Genomic DNA, 7685 nt, shown 5'->3' with positions numbered 1-7685 from the left:
AAAAAAAACTGATGGAGGTAACAGCATCCCCATTTTTAGATATATTCCAGAGTTGTAGTAATAAAAACTCTTTGGTATTAGCACAAAAATGAATAAGTTGATCACCAGAATCAAACTGAAGTCGCAGACATGAATCACATACCTATGGACCCCTGACGTTTGAGAAAGAAACCAAAAATCTACACTGTAAACAGGACAGCATCTTCAACAAATAGTCAAGTGGACTAGCATGTAAAAATGCAAATAGATCCATACTAATCACCATGCATAAAACTCAACTCATAATGGGTCAAAGACTTCAACATAAAACTAGACATACTAAAGAGAATGTGAGGAATGATTCATTGGTATAAGAAAGGCTTTCTAAACATAAGTTTATTAACACAGGCACTAAGATAATTAATAAATGGAACCTCATGAAATTGAAAAGCTTCTGCATGGTGAAAGACACCTTTATATGGTCAAAGTGGCAGCCTACATAATTAGAAAAGATTTTTCCAACTACCCATGCTAGTATCTAAAATATATAAATAACACAAAGCACTAGATATTGGGAAAACAATAACCCAAATTAACAAAGGGGCTATAGATCTACACAGAGAATTCTCAAAAGAGGAAAGCCAAATGAGGGAGAAACACAAAAAAAAATGTTCAAAATGTTCATCAGGGAACTACAAAGCAAAACTACTTTGTGATTTCACCTTAGACCCTTCGATATGGCTAAGATCAATAAAACAAGTGACAGCTCATGCTGTCTAGGATGTGGACTGAAGGGAACCTTGCTGTACAAACTTTTATAGTCACAATGGAAGGCAGTGTGTAGTTCTTCTGGAAGCTGGGAATAGATCTACTTCATGAAACAGCTATACCCCTTGCCTTAGAATTTTAATTGCTGTAAAGAGACACCATGACTAAGCACTTACAAAGGAAAACATTTAATTGAGGTGGTGGCTTACAGTTCAGAGGTTTAGTCCATTATGAACATGGCAGGGAGCATGGTGGTGGCATGCAGGCAGACGTGGTACTGGTTACATCTTTATCATAAGGTAACAGGAAGTGGTCTGTGACACTGGGAGTAGCTTGGTCATATATAAGACCTCAAAGCCTGCCTCCACAGTGATACACTTTCTCCCCCAAGACCACACCTCCTAATGAGGCCAATTTGGGGGGGGGCATTTTCTTTCAAACTTCCACCCCAATGTTGTGCATAAATGCAAAAGACACTATCCTACCACTTAACTGACGAAGTTCTTTGCTGTTCTATTCATAATAGCCAGAATTGGAGACTACTTAGATGTTCCTCAACAGACGAATGGTTTAAGAAATAGGATACATTTACACAATGGCACATTACTCACCCATTAAAAGAAAATTAAATCATAAAATCTGCAGGTCAGTCAATGGATGGAACTAGAAAAAAATCATCCTGAGTGATATATCCCAGGACCACAAAGAGAAATATGGCATGCATTCACTTATACATAGATATTAGCTCTTAGGCCAATGATAGCCAAGCTACAATCCCTAGAACCATAGAGTTTAGGCATAGAGTAAAGACTTGTGTGAATGGGGAGTAGATTTCATCAAGAAATGGAAATGGAATAGATAGTTGTGGATGGATAGGTGGGGGTGAAATATGAAGATCAAGTGGGGAGGGGATAGAGAGAGTTAGAAGAGGGGGAATATGGGGAGAAATATTTAAAATTAAGGGCCATTTGAGGGGTAGTATAAAAACCTAATACAGTAGAAGCTTCTTAAGATGTATACATATATGAAGGAGAGCTGAAAGAAATCTTCAATCACAAGGAAGACCAAACCCCAAGTGGCCAACTCTTGTCACTAAATGAAGCTTCCAGTGCTGGGATTGGTATAGAGGGTGGTATTGTGTGTCAACTTAACCCAAGCTAAAGTCATCAGAGGAGGTAACCTTAGCTGAGGAAATACTTCCTTGAGATCCAGCTTTAAAGCATTTTCTCATTTATTGATCAATGGGGAAGGGCCAATTGTGTGAATCCTGGGTTCTATAAGAAGGCATATTGAACAAAGCATTGGAAGCAAGACAGTAAGAAGCTCCCCTCCATGGCTTCTGCATCAGATGCTACGTCTGGGATCCTGCCCTTCTTGAATTCTGGTCTTGAATTCCTTTAATGATGAACAGCAATGCTGAAGTATAAGTCAGATGAACCCTTTCCTCCCCAACTTTCTTTTTGGTCATAGTGTTTCATCACAGCACTAGAAACTCTAACTAAAACAATTGGGTTGCATCTAATTAATTGTTGACCAAAGGGGTCCCATGGTAATCCATAAGCAACTCAGGCTCTTGCCAAGAGTGTAGGTTGTTCTCCACAAACTAACAAGCAAGGGCCCATTGCTTACTTTAAAATAAGCAAAATATATGCATTTGTACTTATACATATACATGTATTTACACATATGCATACACATTAATATACACATATTCATATATACAGAGAGAGGGGGTTGCTTCACATGGTGTGTGTTCTCTTTTGATCCATGGACTATCAAACAAAAACCCCAGTACAAGGCAGGAAAACATTTCTCTGGTTGGGATCAGCAAGAAACTCTCGTAACAATATGAGCTGTTGACATTGACCTTTTTTGCCCTATAGAACTTCAAAGAAAGAGCGTATTGCTAGGACATCACATGCGTCGACACAGGACTTGAAGGAATACAGCTGGAAATGTCCTGGAAGCCTCCTCTCTGAGGACTGACTCTCATAACATCGGAAAATTATAGACAAGTTGCCAAAGAGAGAACCACTAGTCCTACCTAATTACATGTAGTTCCAGTTTTAGTATATGTGCTATCAAGGTGAGAATTATTCTAGACTACAGTAACTGCCACCTGGTTGTTCAATATACAATCTTATTTCTTACATATACATTTCTGTTTCTGAATCCTGTATATTTAATTTAAAAATAAGTAATATTAAGAACTAATTGGTGAGAACATTTATTCTAACAACACAAAGATCAGAAAAAATGATATTTTAAATAACTATTTTGTGATGTAATTTTATGCCTGATCATTTAGCATGCCTTTTTCCTTTGACCCATAAGAAGATTAACATTTAAAATTTTAAATGGAAGAGAGTTCTACACAAAGAATTTGGGAAGGGAAACTTGGGAATTCATCTGTTTGGGTATCTGTGAAAGACAAGGCTTGAGGCCAGACAGATGGTTTTATTTTGATCTTTGTCACATTAACTTAGCTAGTATTTATTGCAAATTTGACAGGGTCTACAATCTCCTTGGAAACAACCTTTTGAGCAATTCAATGAGGGAGGTTCTATATTCGTTTAGCTGAAAGGTAAAGAGCCATTATAATTATGGGTTCCACCATTCTATGGGCAGGAGTCCTAGACTGGAGGAAAGAGAATAAGCAAATTGCATATCAGCATTTCATCGCTACATGTTCCTGCACTGTGGATTCACCATAATTCACTTCCTCATGCTCTTGACACCATGGCTTCCCAATAATTATGGACCCTACCCTCAAATTGAGCCAAAATCCTTCCTTCCATGAGGGGCTTTTTGTCAGAATAATGAGAAAATAAGTAACACACTTGTGAAGATGGGTCATAACATCTACCTTTTAGAATTACTGAAGAGTGAAAACAAAATAGGGAGAGAGACAGAGATGGGGAAGGGGGAGAGTAAGAATGAAGGGAAGTGTAGGAGGGAGACAATTGTTAAAGAAAAATGATCATTTTTCACTAAATCACAGAATTACTTACATATTGCAATCATTTATTTCTTTATTAGAACTATTGCATTTTATTAACATTTATAGACACCTAATATGAGCCTTCCAGTTATTGGGCTAGCCATGACTAGGGCCTTAAAGGTCTTCACCAGTCAAAAAGTACATCCTAACAGGAGAACCTAATATGTAAACAAATGGAGGACCCTGAAGAAAGCTGTCACAAAAATACAGTCTATGGCAAGGCCAGCATGGATAACATAGATGGGACATGAAGAGTGGGCATGAAATCCACAAGCAACAGAAATGGAAAGAGTACAGAATTTTTCAAAGAACCAGACTGGGACAAGATAATAAGTTTTTTAATCTTGTATGTATTGGTCATTGGAGGCCCATCTCCTTGTCCTCAACCTGGATAAAAGGCCCAACCTTAATCAATGTAGCTCCACTGAAGTAAGGAAATCCTTTGCAAAAGATTAGTACCATATTTCAGTCATGAATCCAATGGGGAAAAATGTGTTGTATTTATTCTTTTATCATTGCTTTGCATCCCATTAAGGACTACCATAGGAGTGCCGTAGATTGTGGTGTTACCATTTCTGTGTGGCTTAAAAAACTATGAAGACAGGAGAAGATAAAGAAAAGGGCTGCATGAGAAGTAATTATGAGAATAATTTTTAATTCCTTGGGAGGAAAAGAGCACAGTACATGAAGCAGCTATTTTTGCCATTTTTGTTTTTCTTGTTTATCATGATTTCTGCTCATCAATTTAAGTGTCTTTAATTAATGGTACATTTTTATTGGACATCTTCCCTTAAGCTTTTAGGCAGAGGACATAGTTCTAAAAATCAAATAACTAAATAATAAATAAAGTGCTGAGTGGTAAAGTGACCCTTGGATGAAGGAATAGAAATACAAACCCAAATGCAGAAAATGTGCCAGTTCCTCATCTTCGACACCTGGGAGGAAGGGCCTTCCAGCCGAAGCCCTTAACAGCAGTGCTGCCTAACCATATTGCGGTCTCAAATCCAGGGCACCTTAAAAATTAGTCGGCATGGCTACAGCACAAGGGTTTAAGCACTTTGATGGATTCAACAATGTTGTTTTTGCCCGCCCACCTAGATCTAAAGTGACCTTTCAGTGATTAAGATTCTGATTGTCAAGAGATATTGAATATAGGAGGAAGATGTAGTTGAAAGGTATAGTGAATCTGATCCAGGTCGGAAAAATTCACCCCAAACTTCCCCTCTGTCAAGCGCTGCTCTTGACATCTTTGGATGTCTGATAAAACACACTTTGTCTGCCTGTTTGCAGTGTCTAATTCAATAAGGAAAAATGTTAGGAAACTAGACAGGTATAGTCGTGAGTATCATGGATTCTCATTGAATGGGATAATCCAACTAAGATTGGTATATAGAACCAGGACTTAAGAGATCAGTTAAGAAGATATGGCCATGGACAACTTAGTATCAGTAAGGGCTTAAGTATTGATAGAAATATTTTTTGTTTACTTGCCTCTTATCTTCAGCATGTGGCTGACACTACCTGAGACACATACATATCTTAAATTCAATTAAATTACAATTTTAAAAAATATCAGACTTGCAAAATATTTTCTAGCTCTTCTGAATATTTAATAGGTAAGAAGAAGAGAATAGATGAAGACAATGCTATAATAGACAAAATAGGCAAATAGATAAATGTAGATTCAATTTTTTCAATTAGCATACAAAGTATTGTGTTTCCAAGAACTCGGTTAGTGCCTCATTGTGGATCTCTACAACTGGTTCCATCAGTTACTGGGTGAAGGATCTATGATGATAGTTGGGGCATTCACCAATCTGATTACAGGGGAAGGCAAGTTTGGTCACCCTCTCCACTATTACTAGGAGTCTTACCTGGGGTCATCCTTGTGAATTCTTGGGAATTTCCTTAGCACCAGGTTTCTTCCTATCAAAGAGAAGAAGGAGGGAATATGTGACCAAGGGAGGTCAAGATCATGATGGAGAAATCTACAGAGACATCTGAACCAAGCTTGTGGAAACTCATGATCTTTAGATTGATAGCTGTGGAGCCTCCATCAGACCTTTCTTTCTTCCTTCTCGTGGTCTCCTTTTTTGTTTCATGTCCTGTACCCACCTATGCATATAATTTTAATTATCTATTCATCTCCTTTGTTATCCACACTTAACTGTGCATTCATCCTTTCTGGGCAGCAAATAACACAGATATGTGAGCATCACTGTGGTTAGACAGAGTTCTTTGTATATCTGCCCAGAAAGGATATAGCTGGGTCATTCAGTAGCTCTTACTTTCGTTTGTAAAGAACAAAACATATTTATTTTCATAATGGCTGCACGAGTTTAGATTCACACCAGCACCAAATAAGGAAGAGTTCCGTTTCCCGGACACTAGACGTTTTGTCACTTATGTTATTTTTCTTCTGGGTGTGTGTGTAACAGTTCTTTTTGTTTTTTGCTTTATTGCTTGCTTGCTAATTTTTTAGACAGAGATTCACATAGCTCAAGCAGGCCTGACTTGCTTTGTAGCTAAAGCTGGCCTTGAACTCCTATTTCTTCTGCCTCCACCTACCAAGCACCGGATTATCAGCATGAGCATGTAGGTACCTATTTTTACTGAAGTGAGACTCAAACTCAGAGCAATTTTGATTTGCTTTTCCTGATGGTGAAGCATGTTTAACACTTTAAAAGGTATCATTGTCTATTTTTGTTTGAGAAATGTCTCTTCATTTTATTATCCCATTTCTTATTTGGCAGGGATTTTTGGTGTTTAGTTTTTACAGATGTTTATAAATTCCAGATATTAATCATCTTTCTAAAGAGTAGCTGGCAAAGAGTTTTCTTTTTTCTATAGACTGTATGTTTGCTCTGTTGACAGTTTCATTTGCTGTGCATAAATATTTTAGTTTCACATAACCCCATTTGTTAATTCTGAGACTCTTTCCTATTACAGTCTTGTTCATAAAGTTCTTGTAAATGCCTGTATTTTCAAGTATTAGTCCTATATTTTTCTTTAGCATTTTCAGCATTTCAGCCTTTAAAATCAGGTCCCTGAGCCATTTGTAATTTATTTTTGTAGGGAGGTAATAATATGGATTTTATTTTATTCCTTTTTCTGTATGTGGATACCCTATTTTGCCAAAACCATTTGTTGAATAGGTTCTGTTTTACTAAGTGAATGTTTCTGACATTTTTGTCTATTATTAAGACTCCCCTTTCCATAGATATCTACATATAGATTAGATGTAGACATATATACACACACACACATATATATGTGTGTGTATATATATATATATATGCGTGTATTTGAGAGTATTTGTCTTCCACACCCTCCCTCAACTACTCTCTTGTTTCTCCTACATTTAGTCCACCTTGACCCTAAAAATAGTCTTCCTACATCCAGGTGATATATAATTTTTAAAATGTAGGTTATGTTAGAAAACAGAATATTCTTTCTTGAATAAAAATTCATCATGAAACAGGCATATTTGCTTTTAAGAGTGAGGTAAGAGGACTTGTCCTCCCACTTCCTTCTGGAATGAATGAGAAGTTTGAGAACTGCCTGGATTTGAAGAGCTCTTCTCTCAAAACAAACAACTCTATTTCGTTTATAACCTGCAGTTCCTTTATCTTTTTTATTTATTCATGGAACTCTACCTAGCCTGATTCCTTAACTTGGCTATTATGAGCAATTGTGCTAAAAGCACAAATATGTAGTCATCTCTGTGACATCTAGAATTCTTCTTTTAGGCACCTCTATATGTATTTCACAATGATGATATAAATATTGAAATGATTGCTTCCTCTTAAGGACACTTTAAATTTTGAAATTGTTGCAGTTAATCTGATTCCTTTAGTTGCGTGTGAAAAAAATGTCAGAATTATTTTCTGTTAATCAACAAAATCTTTACTGGAATTTTCATATATATATATATATA

This window comes from Microtus ochrogaster, chromosome X, assembly GCF_000317375.1.
Source record: "Microtus ochrogaster isolate Prairie Vole_2 chromosome X, MicOch1.0, whole genome shotgun sequence".
Lineage (NCBI taxonomy): Eukaryota > Metazoa > Chordata > Mammalia > Rodentia > Cricetidae > Microtus > Microtus ochrogaster.
This window is presented reverse-complemented; position numbering follows the sequence as displayed.